Here is a 14,199-nt window from a genome sequence, read left to right as displayed (position 1 = left end):
ATGCTGTGGGAAGAGAAATCGCATTCCAAAGCTGAGGCTGTATTTTCCCGGTCTAGCTACATTCCTTTTTCACTAACTAGCCCATGCTGCCGCCTTATGCATAGCCAGCACTAAGGAGTGGATCTGCTTTACAGAGGCAGGGACGACGCCAATCGGCCTGGGGCAGGCACTGTAGCGTCTAGATTGGCACGGGAGGGCCTGAAGAGTTCTCGAAACCTTTTCACCCTTACTCGCGAAAGCGCCTTGCCAACAGTCAACAGGAAGTATAGCTAACACAATGCTAAGCTCAGAGACCCTCTTCAAACCCAGGAGAGGCGGGAGAAGGCTTTGGCTCCTTTACTCCTTCCCATTTCCGCCACGGGCGACCCAACGTCGGATGCGGACAGCACGACTCAGGCGGGGCTACAGAGAAGCCCTAGTCTCGAGACCTGGGGAGGCGCCTCGGTGAAGGGGCCGGGGGCAGGTCTCCCTCCCAGGTCTCGGAAAAGCTCCACAAATGGCGGGCGGCAACTCGGCTAGCGGGGCGCGCAGGCGCCACCTTGGCCGTCCTCACCGAGAGGTACCCACTAATTAGGACTGGCTGAGCTAGGCCACAGCTCCGCGCGGGGGCGCGGTCTCCACGCAGCGGCCACGTTTCCCCGCCCCGCTGGTGCGCGTGCGTGCCCGTCGCGGCCAGCAGAGGGCGGTCCGGACCCAAGTCTGCAGCGGCGGTATTGGCGTGTGGAAAATGCCACCAGGTGGCGGTTAGCATTGCAGCTCCGTTGAAGGCGCGGACCCCGCTCCCGAACCCCCGGCGGCCACCCCGTAACAACTGCCCCCCCACACACACATCGGGAATAACACACCGGAGACTTTTGGGGGGAAACTAGGTCGACGGCCGGCGGCGCCGGATGGGCAGCTGAGGTGAGTGCGGGCGACGGCGGCGGGGGGCGGGAAAGGGGGAATGCGGCGGGCGCGGCGCGCCCGCCCGGACTCTCGGGACTCGCCTGCCCCCGCTGGGGCCGGCCGAGGCCGGCTAGTGCGACTGCCGTCCGCCGCCCGCTGCCTTGCGTTTCTGCGGTGTTTTAGCGGCGGCGTCGTCACGTGACAACGAGCTCGCCTTCGCCGAGGGGCCTGGGGGTCGCTCGGCCTGGCGGCCGGTCGGCCGGGGCTGCTTGGTGGGGTGGGGTGGGGCATGGGGTTGGCGACGGGGGGAGAAGGGGCGTCGCAGCCGGGCTTTCCCGCTATCTGCCTTCCCCGCCCCCGACGGAGGCCTCCCTGTAAAACGAGTTCAGGCCAGAGCACTGCCCCGCTAGTTTGCCAAGGCCCCGGGAGAAGAGGCCAACAAAAGTTGCTTTCCCTCCTTTCTCGGGGTGGGAGCGGGGTGAAGAGCTGGGAAACTGGAGTGCCTGAAGTTGGACCTTCGCCTCGTTTGCAGGGTGTGAACTGGGTGCTTCATGTGTGCTCTAGGGGCTGAAAACAATTTTCAGGTCTTAGGATTGTCACGTCACCCTTTCTACCCACATTTGAAATGTTATCGATTCTCTTCACATTGCAGAGAATCGTGCCCGGGGCGTATAAATCGTGGGATGGTTTCGGAAGCTTATAGACCCGAAACAATGCTGTCTGTATGTGACCATAGCGAATTATTTGCTGTTGAAGTTCTTGTTAAACGATGATGAATATAGTTTATTCCTAATTGCGGTCGCGACTCGAAAGGAGTATATTTTGCATCTTCTTAGGAAATACAGTGTAAAAGTATTTGAACTGGTATAGAGAAAGATCAGTGTTTTGTGATTTATGTGGAATTTGAGTATGACTCTACCTTTTAGTTTTCTGCGTGTTTTTAAGAAAACTGCAAATTTTGACGGTGATATACCTAGGAAAGTATACACAGCAATGAAACTAAAAACGATTTATTTATTGCATATATATTGTACTGTATTTTCATGTTTATAGCGATAATGTCAGATTTTTTTAAAATTGCAGAAGGGGGGGGGGGATATATTGAAAGATCCGGAAAGGTGGTCTGTTTGCTTTTGATTTTTGTGAACACTTACAACACAAATTGTTTGCTTTCTAAATAAAATTCTGGAAAACCTACAGGTGTTCTAATTTTTTTTTCTTTATATTTTTTGGGATGTATTTTAAATTTATTTAAGTGGTTTACCTGTGGTCGTTTTTACAACCCGACCAGCTACTGTTGGGTGGAAATTTCTCAGTATCCACTTTAGTTTTTGCTGATCTGACAGCTAGGAGATACTGAAATAGATGGGAAATTATGTGACTTGGATTCCTTCCGTTGAAGACAGTAATATAATTACTGTTGGTTCGAATGTCTCTTTCAAAGCCTTAAGGAGGGCTGTGGTGTAGGGGAAAGAGCCCTGGTCTGAAGTTACTTTAATAAACATTCCCTAAGTTTGTCATCTTTTGGGGTGGCACTCTTTGAGCTTTACTTTCCTCATCACTAAAACGAAGGTACTAAATTATATGATAGCTGTTTAGCAAGATCTGTATGAAAGAGCCCTTTTTTTTAATAGGCAAAACTTCTAAACATTTTATGCCGTTTTTACCTTTTCCCCTTGATTCTGGATCTGTATATCTTCATAATCAGTGCTGCGAGGATGTCTAATGCACCACGAGGAGAAAAATGCATCTCTTTTTAGCCTGGGTTCAGGGGTACAAGAGCATCTGGCTCTAGGGGTCCCAGTCAGACTAGCTCCAGGCACTTGCTGCTGACAAACATCCAAAGGCTGAGACAAAAGGCGGTGAAACAACTTTATTTCAGTGAGGCAAACACCGGGAGAACTGTTTCTCCCAAGTGCTAAAACTTCTAGGCTTCTGTAAGGAAAATGTGAATCGAACGTGGGTGGGCACATGCAGGAGGGACAGTGAAGGTCAAGTCAGTCATTGTCCTAGAGTTCATCACGTGGGGTCTTGGTGGCCCGGGACAGTCCTTATTGGTTGTGCGTGTAGTTTTGGTTCTTCTCAGGGGATGCTTTGCTGGTAGGGTCCATGAGGGAGCAGGAGGCTGACTGAGGACAAAGCAAACACTGGCACCTTGCACCCCGTCTCCACCCGCTCCCCTCGATAATATGTGTAACATTCCTCAGGCTCCCCTGACCGCCAAAACGGAGAAACAAATAGTTAACTTGCAGAGATCACAATCCTGCAAGACAGGAATCTCCCAACTCTCTTGATGTTAATGGCTTGCTAAAAGACAACACTGGCCTCCTGGCACCTTGTAGGCACCTTTAGCCTAGGAAAACTCCACTGAAACCTCCCTTTCCCTCACCTTCCCGCAACTGCAGGGTACTTAAGCTGTCATCCCTCACAACCCAGGGCAGCAGCTCTTTGTGCCCACGGGTCCTGTCCCCGTGCTTTAATAAAGCACCATTTTGCACCAGAGATGTCTCAAGAATTCTTTCTTGGTCATCGGCTCCGGACCTCAGCCCACCAAACCTCACCTAGGTTCTAGAACTTCATCATATGGGGCTGTGAGTCTTTACATTTGGACTCTGAGCATTGGTGCAAAATTGGTGAGTACTTTCTCTGTCCCTTTCCTTTAGTCTCATTTCAGGGGGTTTTCAAGGAGTATGGTCTTATTGGAATACTTGCATGTCAATTGCTCAGGCTGTAATCCTCTAGCCCGTGGCTACTCTACGGGGAGGAGAGCGTCTGCCTTTTGGCTGTAAGTTAGTACCCTGGCCGGAATGGCAATAAGACCCAGAAACCTGATGACCTCTCTTTATTGCTGTCCTTATATAAAGTTGTCTCTCTTGGGCACGGGGACAGCCACCTAAGTCACCAGGACGGCTGCCAATCTTAAGACTCCCAAGGTTTCCTCCTGATTGATCTAATGTGATCCCCTCCACATCCCTGGTCTAGCCACTTCTGGCCTCGGGGACCTCCAATGGGAGCCGGCCGAAACCAATACCCTATTGAATTAAAACGCAGCCCAGGGGACCGTTTCCTGGGGAAGTTGGCTGTAAGGACCACATGTGTTGGAATGTCACATAGACCATGATGGATTTCAGCCTTTACTGTTTCTTGTCAGTGTCTTCTGGTAACTACTTAAAGCTACAAAATTTTTGGGTAATTTCCCCTTGCCAAACTTTTCTAGTATTTCCATGGGTTAAAATGACAAAACAGTATGCAGTCTTCGGGACAGAAGATGGCATGGCATGGCACAGTATTTTGGTCCATTCACCAGGCACCCATCAGCAGCCTAGGATGTGATGGGGAAGGGGAGGGACGCGGCACCCCTCCAGGGCCTTTAACGGCAGGAATGCCTTCCCCGGGAAGGCAGGATGGTGATCAATAGCAATTTTTGTTGAGGGACGCCTCTGGTCGCTTTTGACACACGGGCACCTCTGACATATCCTGCGTGGGACGCCACCCAGGCGTCGGAGGGGATTTGGTAATGGACCTTGTTTACTTTTCTGGGAGCATGGCCTCAGTAGGCTTCTTCAGTTCCCAAGGACTCTACCTTGGGGTGCCTTTTAACCCACTCAAAATAATTTGGATGGCAAAACTTAGAAAAAGGACTGAGCAGTAACACTGCCTGGCCTCAGTGGGATCTATCCGTTAGATCTCCTCTGCAGGAAACAGAGCGATGGACCTAGGATATCTTCATGGCTCATACCTAGGCCTTCATTGCTCTGCACCGGGACCGCAAACTAAGGAGCTTTTGCAGAATGTGTTTGCCCAAATGAGTCAGCTAGTAAACTTGACATACTGGATGATAATTATGTTAATAAGCCTTCTAGTAAACGCAGGTTGCTGGGCCATCCCTAGCAAAGGGGACTCTGACCTTATTTCTCTCTGTTCCTCCTAATAGATGTGGGGCTTCTCCTTTACTCATTTCCATGTTAATGGCTATAACTGGAGCCAGCTGGGGTTCGTCTAACTCGAGACGGAGACCGTAAGGAATATTCCCAAGCAGCCGCCAAAACTCCCTTTGTTTCAGGGAAATTCCATGTCTTCTCTGGCCTGACATGGACTGCTTAACCCCTCCCCGCTTGCTGGTGGGAAAACAAGGCTTGTGCTCCTCTGTAGGAGCCCATGAGCTCTAAAACCCGGAATCTGTTCTCTGCCTCCTGGTAGCACTTGGGTTCCTGTCTCCCCCTTCTCCTGTTTCTGCACCAGCTGGGGTGCGGCCTGCGTAACTGGCCTCTAGACCTTCCTCGGTGCTTCCTGCACCACGGCTCCTTCTCTCTTCACTGCCAAAAAGCAAGAAGAGCACCCCCTGGACCTAACACCCCGCACTCCAGATCTCCCACTCGTGTCTCAGGGAAACATTCAAAGTGGAGTGGGCCCAGGTGGAACGTAAATCAGTATCAGAACTAAGTTCAGTTTGTTGGTTTAATTAAGATAGACATGTCTTTTAAATTATCCGCAGTAAATGTGAAACTTCGAAGTTTATTGAAGGTCAGATAAGCTCGTGCTATTTGTTAAAATTTGTTAGCAAAGAAATTACTGAACTGGGGCGCCTGGGTGGCACAGTGGGCTAAAGCCTCTGCCTTCGGCTCAGGTCTTGATCCCAGGGTCCTGGGATCCAGCCCCACATCAGGCTCTCTGCTCAGCAGGGAGCCTGCTTCCCTTCCTCTCCCTCTGCCTATGTCTCTGCTGACTTGTGATCTGTCTTTCAAATAAATAAATAAATAAAATCTTAAAAAAAAAAAAAGAAAGAAATTACTAAACTGATGGTTAATTGTCTGTCTCAAAGTTTTAATGGGTATTGCGGAAGTAGCTTTCAAAGTCTTTGGTAACCTGAAACTTTAACGTTTTGGTTGGATGACAAATGGAATTAAATTGTGGACATCTAGGTCTTAACCAAACAGGATAAAATGCTAAGTCATTAATTACTGGATGTAGGTTTGTGCTTTTGACTTCTTACTGCAAAGAAACTAAGAGTATTTAAATCTGTTGGTAAACCTGTTTTGCGCTTAACTGATTCATAAATTTGCCAGAATTCTGAGGAAGTCTGTTGTAACAGTTCACAATCGGTTAATACTTGGTCTTCACTAGAGGTTAAGGTGTTTCTAAGAGTACAAAATTCTGCTAACTGTAAGACTGATGGAAATAAAGGAAGCAACTCTGTATGTAGGAAAGTAGGAGAGATGTAAGAAAGATTTAAGGAATGGAAGTACATTTTATTGAAGGGAAAAGCAGGTAATTTGTCCTAAAGGAGCTTGTTGTTTGGAAGGAAATGTCTTGGGACAAAACCTGAATGCAAAGGAAAGTAGAAGGTTTGTGAAGGGAAATCTTCAGAAAAGGAATTTGAGTTATGGTCAGGATGGACTAAGAATGAAATGAATGGGTTTTAAAGGTACATTGGTGTAAGACTGAAATTCTCTCAGTTCAAAAAGGATCAAGTTTTCTTAGATTAATTGATCTGCTGTTAAGAAAATGTAAATGGTGGGGGGTGGGGTTATGGACATTGGGGAGGGTATGTGCTAAGGTGCATGCTGTGAAGTGTGTAAACCTGGCGATTCACAGACCTGTACCCCTGGGGATAAAAATGTATTATCTGTTTATTAAAAAAAAAAAGAGAGAGAGAGAGAGAAAGAAAAAAAAAATGTAAATGGTTTTCTCTCTGCCTGCCCAGAAAACCCAGTTTCTATGTTTTGTTTTATCAGGTGTTTAACATCCCTAATTATATTTAGGCATGTGCTTTAAAACTTTATAAGATTTTAGCAAATGTTGACAAGATTTAAGCTGTAAATCTCTTGAACTCAGGCTTTTCCTTGGTATGCTAAGTTACTCATGAAGTACTGCTAAACCAACGATAAACCTTGGGTTACATTTGGGAAAATGCTATAACTATTCTAGAGATTCTATGCACTTCCTAAAGTTTTAATGTGTTGAGAGATCATCACTTGATATTGTAATTATGGAAATGTTACGTGTCACAGAAATAACCTGATTTCCTTGCCAGCTAAATGTCTCATCAGCTCTAACCATATCCATTCTGAGTTTTTGTCATTTATAATTGTTTTAATTCTCTTGTAAAATGAGTTTTATCTTCAAGGAGATTCATATAAAGGACTTTCAGGACAAATACAGATATTTGATATACTTGAAAATCGTAAAACTGAAATGGGTAAGAATTTCCAAAACTAACTGAAGTAAAGCTGCATTCCGCAGATTTAGTAACGTGGGACTAAATGAACTAAAGGATTATAGTGTTGTGTCCCTTAATGTTTTGTCTTATTTTTTTAATAGATTTTATTTATTTATTTGACAGAGATCCCAGGTCGGCAGAGAGGCAGGCAAAGAGAGAGGTGTAAGCAGGCCCCGCGCTAAGCAAGAGGGCCCGATGCGGGGCTCGATCCCAGGGCCCTGGGATCATGACCCGAGCCGAAGGCAGAAGCCTTAACCCACTGAGCCACCCAGGCACCCCTGTTTTGTCTTATTTTAAACATTGCTGGTTCTTTAATGTTTGCTCTTCCAGACTAGGGATACTTTTTCTTAAGTTATCTGAAATTTACAGAGAGGTAAAAGTATTGATTTGTAAACAAATCAAGGCATTCAACTTTTCTCTCTATCTGAACCCTCTGAAAATCAGAAGGTCTCCGTAAGTATTCTTTCTTCCATGGCAGTCGGTCATTTGCATAAGTTCAATAAGAATCTGTTCTCCTTGTAACAGGACACCATTGGAAACATGGGTTATTTTACCAAGGCTTTGACTGGAGTGTCCTATTTGAGAAAGCCATGCAAAGACTCAGATATGACCAGACAGCTTTAAGGAACTAAGGTTGCCTTTATGAAACCTGGAGCCATAAAGCCCCTTGGGAGTGTTGGCCTGATGCCTTGCTTTCAGAGTTCCCAGCAACCTCACCAGGTGAGTGAAGAATGTCACTTCCTGGCAGGATACTTTGGGAACCTCAGGAAACAGAATTGGCCCAGATGGACAGGTATTGCAGGCATGCCTGATGGCAAGTACGTGGCTTGGCTTCTGGCTCAGAGAGGCTACTAAAAGTTCAACCTAGAGATTCCTTATAAGAAGTTCCGCAAAGCAGATTCTAAAAGGACCTATATGATCACACTCACTGTTCTTGCTGAGCTCATGTAAATAATAGGCCAAGTTTGTTAAAACTGGACAATGAGAGACTATGGACTCTGAAAAACAATCTGAAGGGTTTGAAGAGGTGGGGGGGGTGGGAGGTTGGGGGAACCAGGCGGTGGGTATTACAGAGGGCAAGGACTGCATGGAGCACTGGGTGTGGTACAAAAAACAATGAATACTATTATGCTGAAAAAATTTTTTAAAAAAATTAAAAAAAAAAACTGGACTTGTTTCTCAAATAATTAGTCCTGATTTGACTATCTCTGGAAATGAGGGTTATTTTAGAGAGAAAAATTATGTTTTAATAACACACCTTTATGGATGTTAAATTCTAGATTGGATTGTCTTTAAATGTTTGTTTACCTAAGCTAAGCAATTTGAGGTAAACTTCAGAGAAGTTGCACAATAGCTTTTTTAGTCAATCTTACTATTTTGTGGGGATATTAGCCGAAGCCCATGGCACATGATTGACCAACTGGAAAAATGGGATTGATTCCCCTACAATTGTGTAATTATCACCTTGTGTGTGGCTGGAATAATGAAACTGCCTAAAAGCCAGCATGCCACACTCCATAGGATTAACTGTGGACTTGTGGCGATAATGGATGACTCCACTTTCTTTATGATTGGATTGGATGACGCATGGGGACTCCCCTTATCTCTTGACACGTTTTCTCCCACTTGCCAGTGATCCTCTGTAATCAGGATATTGTTAAGCCTGGACCACTCAAAGGGCTTCTTATTGGTTTCATCCCATATTTATCCTAGAAGCCACCTCTGTTGAGGTGTAATTGCAAACAGATGCTTTAGCGAAGCATAGGACAGCCCTCCTGGTAAAAAGAGCCTCGAAGCTCACGATGGGACAGTCCCTGACTGTAATGACTTCACCTCAGGTCCAGATTTGTCTTAGAAGCCAAAGGCCACCAATGGATGATGGAGGCCGACCTCTTAAATACTGTGCTATACTTACAGATAGGCCAGAAATAATACTTCAAACTTGTCAAACTTTAAACCTAGTTACCCGTATGCCTGAAGCTGACCACTGTACTACTTTCTCTATAGAGCAAAAACTATTCGGAGGTTATTGATCTTGCTTACTCTGGTTGGCCAGATTTAAGATGCCCCTATTAAAAATACAAGTGACAGTTGGTTTACTGATGGCAATAGTTTTCATAAAAAGAATAAGAAAAGCTAGGTATGCCATAGTGCTCACTAGCACTTTGCAATTGCCAAAGCCTTAAAAATAAACATTAACACTGAATCCAAATATGCCTTCCTGATACTCCATGCCCATGGAGCTATTCGGAAAGCAAGGGGATTGCTGTCAAGCCATAACTCCCCAATCAAATATGGGCCTAAGTTACAAAACCCTCCTTATCGCTATACTAAGGATGGCATATATCAAATCTGGGATACATATTTGTGACTCACACCCACTATTGGACAGCTCAGTCAAAAGGCGGTTTAATGCCGGGAACAAAGAAATCATACGTATGATACTTGGGCAAATAACACACGACATCTAGGATGGCTATCATTAGAAATGTGTTCCCAGATAATAGTACTCCAGGCTACTGACTGGTTTGCTGCTGATTGGGTAAGGCCACCTGGCATTAGATGGTCAGCTCCCAACGGAACCCACTGGATATGTGGAACTAACCTGTGGCCCTGCCTTCCTCCAGGGTGTATATTGGTCGCTGTACTTTAGGATTTGCCTGGATTCACGGGCGCATTACTAAAACCATCAGCACTCCAGCTAATTTCCCCAACGTAAAGCAAAGATGGACACGATCTGCTTGTAAATGGTATGATCACTTGACATCCATTTTTGCTCCATCTGTGGGACTAGAGTATGTCATTGGCATGTAAAAGCCCTTAATCAATACACTACAGAGGCACTCAGTGATTCACTAAATAGCATCTCCTTACTTAATATCGAAGTCTCACAGATGCACAAGGCAGACCTACGAAAGAGGAAGGCCTTAGGTGTCCTGACAGCAGCACAGGGTGGCACATCGCAGTTATCAAAGCAGAATGTTGTGTGTACATCCCGGACTATCACAAAAATGTGACAGGACTAATAAAAGATACGAATACCCAGATTAAGGCTCTACAAGATCCTTCTCTCTCTCTCAGTGAATGGTTAAGTTCCTGGTTTGAGGGAGGACTCTGGCCAACAATTAAAAATCTCCTTTTCGGGCTTCTCATTCTTACCGCCTTATTAATCTCAACATGTTGCTTTGTTCGGTGTTTCTCTACTTGGTGCCGAGACTCCATTGCTGCAATGATTCCACCACGACAGATCATCCTGACCACGCACAGAGACACTTCAGTGTCAGCGTTGGATTCAGCTGCCTCCGCCTTTCGTAACTCCCCTACACATTCCTCAACTGATCAATGTTGACCCAAGTCGGTAGGGACAGCTCTCCGCCCCTATTCAGCAGGAAGAAGTTACAGAAGATGAGACCTTCCACCTTCAACTACCTTAAAGATTTAAGGGTCAAAATTGTTCAGGGGGGAAGGATGAGGGAGCAGGAGGCTGACTGAGGACAAAGCAAACGCTGGCACCTTGCACCCGGTATCCACCCGCTCCCCTGGGTAATATGTGTAACATTCCTCAGGCACCCCTGACCGCCATAAAGGAGAAACAAATAGTTAACTTGCAGAGATCACAATCCTGCAAGACAGGAATCTCCCAACTCTCTTGATGTTAATGGCTTGCTAAAAGACAACATTGGTCCCCTGGCACCTTGTAGGCACCTTTAGCCTAGGAAAACTCCGTTGAAACCTCCCTTTCCTTTCCCTCACCTTCCCGCAACTGCAGGGTACTTAAGCTGCCATCCCTCACAACCCGGGGCAGCAGCTCTTTGTGCCCACGGGTCCTGTCCCCATTAATAAACCACCATTTTGCATCAAAGATGTCTCAAGAATTCTTTCTTGGTCATTGGCTCCGGACCTCAGCCCACCGAACCTAGGTGAGCTAGGTTCTAGAACTTCATCAGGGTGTTTTGCCTGATTTAAGAGAGGAGCCAGAAAGAGGAGCTTAATTATTAATTGTTTATTAATTAATTCATTGTAATTATTAATTACGGTGAATTAATGAATTATTAAGAAAGTACAGACTGAGGCAAAATGGAGGTCAAAATGGAGTCAGCTGAAGTCCTGTTTCATCTTCCCCTTTTTTCCTTTGCTGCTTGGTCCTGTAGTGAGGGAGTGTATTCATTTTCTTTTGACGTATAGCATAGTACAACTAATTTAGTGGCTTAAACAACACCCCGTTACCGTGTCACAGTTTGTGTAGGTGAGCAGTCTGGGTACTTGGTAGCTGGACTTAGTAGCTGGAGATGTAAAACATCTCACCAGATCATCTCATCAAAATGTCAGCTGTGGCTACAGTTTTTATCTGAGGTTTAGAATGTTTTTGCAAGCTCAGTACTTGTTGGCACAGTTAATTTCCTTGAGGCTGTAAGTCCCTCCTTTTGCTAGCTTTTGGTTAGTTGACCACGAGTCCACACAAGCAGTTCCCATATGATTATGGTTACTTGTATTCAGACAAGCAGGAGCCAGTCTCCTTGACTTCCTCCATCTGGCCTCTAAACTCTCCTGTAAGACCCTTTTTTAAAGCTCATCTGGTCCCGTCAGACCCACCCAGGATAAATCCCTTTTGGGCCATTCCACTGATTAGGGACCTTAAATACATATGCAAAATCTATTTGCCTTATAACAACCACTGGAGTGATGGTATCCCATTCTATTGACAGGTCTCCCCACAGTCAAAGAGAGTGGGATTTATAGGGTGTGGGTCATTGAGGGTTCTTCAAATTTGGTCTGCCATGGGGAAAGAAGTCTTTTTACTTTTGCCTTTTTAGAATCTGGATATACGTAGGAGCAGAGCACAGAAGGAGAACAATAACCGATGTGACAAGTTTCCTTATATGTCTTTAAACCTTTCCTTCCCATATTTCCTGGTATCTCACTTTAAGTGCCTCTATGAAAACATTTTATTGCATTTAGAGGAAATTAAAAACTACAATTATAGTAAACTTTAGGTAATAAGAAGGGCAATAGGAGATAATGTAATTATCATTATTCCTTGATACCTATTGTTTTAGCCATTTTATTATTTTTTTAGAAGATTTTATTTATTTATTTGACAGAGATCACAAGTACGCAGAGAGGCAGGCAGAGAGAGGAGGGAAGCAGGCTCCCCGCTGAGCAGAGAGCCCAATGTGGGGCTCGATCCCAGGACCCTGAGATCAGGGCCTGAGCTGAAGGCAGAGGCTTAACCCGCTGAGCCACCCAGGCCGCCCCTGTTTTAGCCATTTTAGAGAGGAGATTGAGAGATTTTAAAGCTCAAGATAACACTCCTATTAAGTGACAGGTAGATTCACACTCATTCCACCAGGCAATTATTGTGGTGTGATTAGTTTCTTCCTCACAGTTTGTGAGGAAGAAATTCTTACAAAAAAGTATAGTTATTTGAAAGGGTTAGAGTAGGGATATTATTGATTGAACAGAGAAGATAGCAGAAGTTGGTCATGGAATGTGGGATGGTTTGAGTCTAAGAAAAATATTTTGAAGAGGAGGCGGTTAGTTTTCGTTAAGGATATCAAACTTTACTAACTATAACAAGGATGAGGCGCCCGGGAGGTTCAGTAGTTAAGTGTCTACCTTTGGCTCAGGTCATGATCCCAGGGATCTGGGATCAGCCTCGCACCGGGCTCCCTGCTCCACAGGAAGCCTGCTTCTCCCTCTCCCATTCTCCCTGCTTGTGTTCCCTCTGTCACTATGTTTTTCTCTCTCTGTCAAATAAATAAATAAATAATCTTAAAGAATAGAACAAGGGGTTAAAATTGTGAGGGAGATACAACTTAATTTCTTAATAGAGAGGGGATGGATATACTAGGGGCTTGGTAAGTCTTTGTTAACTGAATAAACGTCTAAGTCTTTGGAATTAAGATGTCTCTAGTTACTGTGACACTCCTTAGGGAAGGGTAGAAAGCAGAGACCTAAAAGAATACTCTTGTATGAGGCCTAGAATGAGATGAATCTTGAGATGGGAATTATGTCTCTAGAGAAGGAGGGGTCAGTTTTCTGTCATTTCCCAGCTTTCTGTCTTAGTGTTGAGAAAACCTTGTTTTGTTGAGAAATGTGATTATTTTGAAGTGAGCTTTAAGTAGGTCATAGATCAGTTGGTTTTGTAGAATCTTTTCTCCATATAATTCACCCCTCATTGCTTCCCTCAGGTTTTTTTTTTCTTTTCCCTCTTCTGATTCTGTTTTTGCCGGTTTATGCTGGAAGGACATCTCAGGTCCTACTTTCATAAAATACATTCCTTTGTGTCACGGTCCTGAATGGTGCCCTGATAAGTTGCCCAGATGTCTCTATAGAGTTTTGCTGTACTGAAACAGCTATAAAAATGACTTTTAACTGGGCTAGAAGCATACAGTTAACAAAAATAATTTAGATTGGGACCCAGTATAAGCATATACACAATGGAAATAGAAGTTTCATGGAATAACATTTAACCTGGATACAGTGTCCTCTGATAGGTTTTCATTTTGTTTTTTAAATTAAGAATGTTGGTTGCAGCTCACCTAAGTGATACCATGAGTCAGAGTTGGAAAAGCATTGAACTTTGGTAATCAGAATAGCACAGAGGAAAACCACAAGAAGAAATAATTTCACTTCTATCAAGTTGGTAAACATTAAGCATCCTGATAATATCAAGTGTTGGTGAGCATGTGGAGAAATTATACTCCCATTCTTGGCAGGAGTATAGCTTGACAGCCATTTTGCAGAAAAATTTGATTTATCTAGTAAGTTGAAGATAACATGTGAATAAAAATGTTCACAGTAACTTTGCTTGCAGTAGCCATAATTTGCTTTTCATTTATTTCTGAAGATTTAGTTTATTTATTTGTCAGAGAGAGCGCGGGAGAGCATGTGTGCGTATGGCACACAAGTTGGGTGGGGTGGAGGGTGGTGGCAGGCAGAGGGAAAAACAGTGGGACTCTAGCTCAGAACCCTGGAATCATGACCTGAGCCAAAGGCAGATGGTTAACCGACTGAGCCACCCAGGTGTCCGACTAGCCAAAATGGTGGTAGACTGAATAAAGAAATGGTGGTTTTCGAGAGTCAAAATAACC

The 14,199-nt window shown here is 44.8% G+C and overlaps 1 long non-coding RNA gene across 1 annotated transcript in view; it reads left to right on the top strand.

Moving 5' to 3' along the window:
* The first annotated feature begins 716 nt into the window (after nucleotides 1–716).
* Nucleotides 717–14,199, top strand: part of LOC125090307 (uncharacterized) — a 60,718-nt gene continuing 47,235 nt past the window's right edge. Inside the window, exon 1 of the long non-coding RNA XR_007124285.1 lies at nucleotides 717–903. This is a non-coding gene — a long non-coding RNA (uncharacterized LOC125090307). The remainder of the gene's footprint in view (nucleotides 904–14,199) is intronic.

Source organism: Lutra lutra, chromosome 18, assembly GCF_902655055.1.
Source record: "Lutra lutra chromosome 18, mLutLut1.2, whole genome shotgun sequence".
In the NCBI taxonomy this organism is placed as follows: Eukaryota; Metazoa; Chordata; class Mammalia; order Carnivora; family Mustelidae; genus Lutra; species Lutra lutra.
Note: the sequence above shows the minus strand (reverse complement) of the source record. Positions and strands in the feature narration are given on the sequence as shown.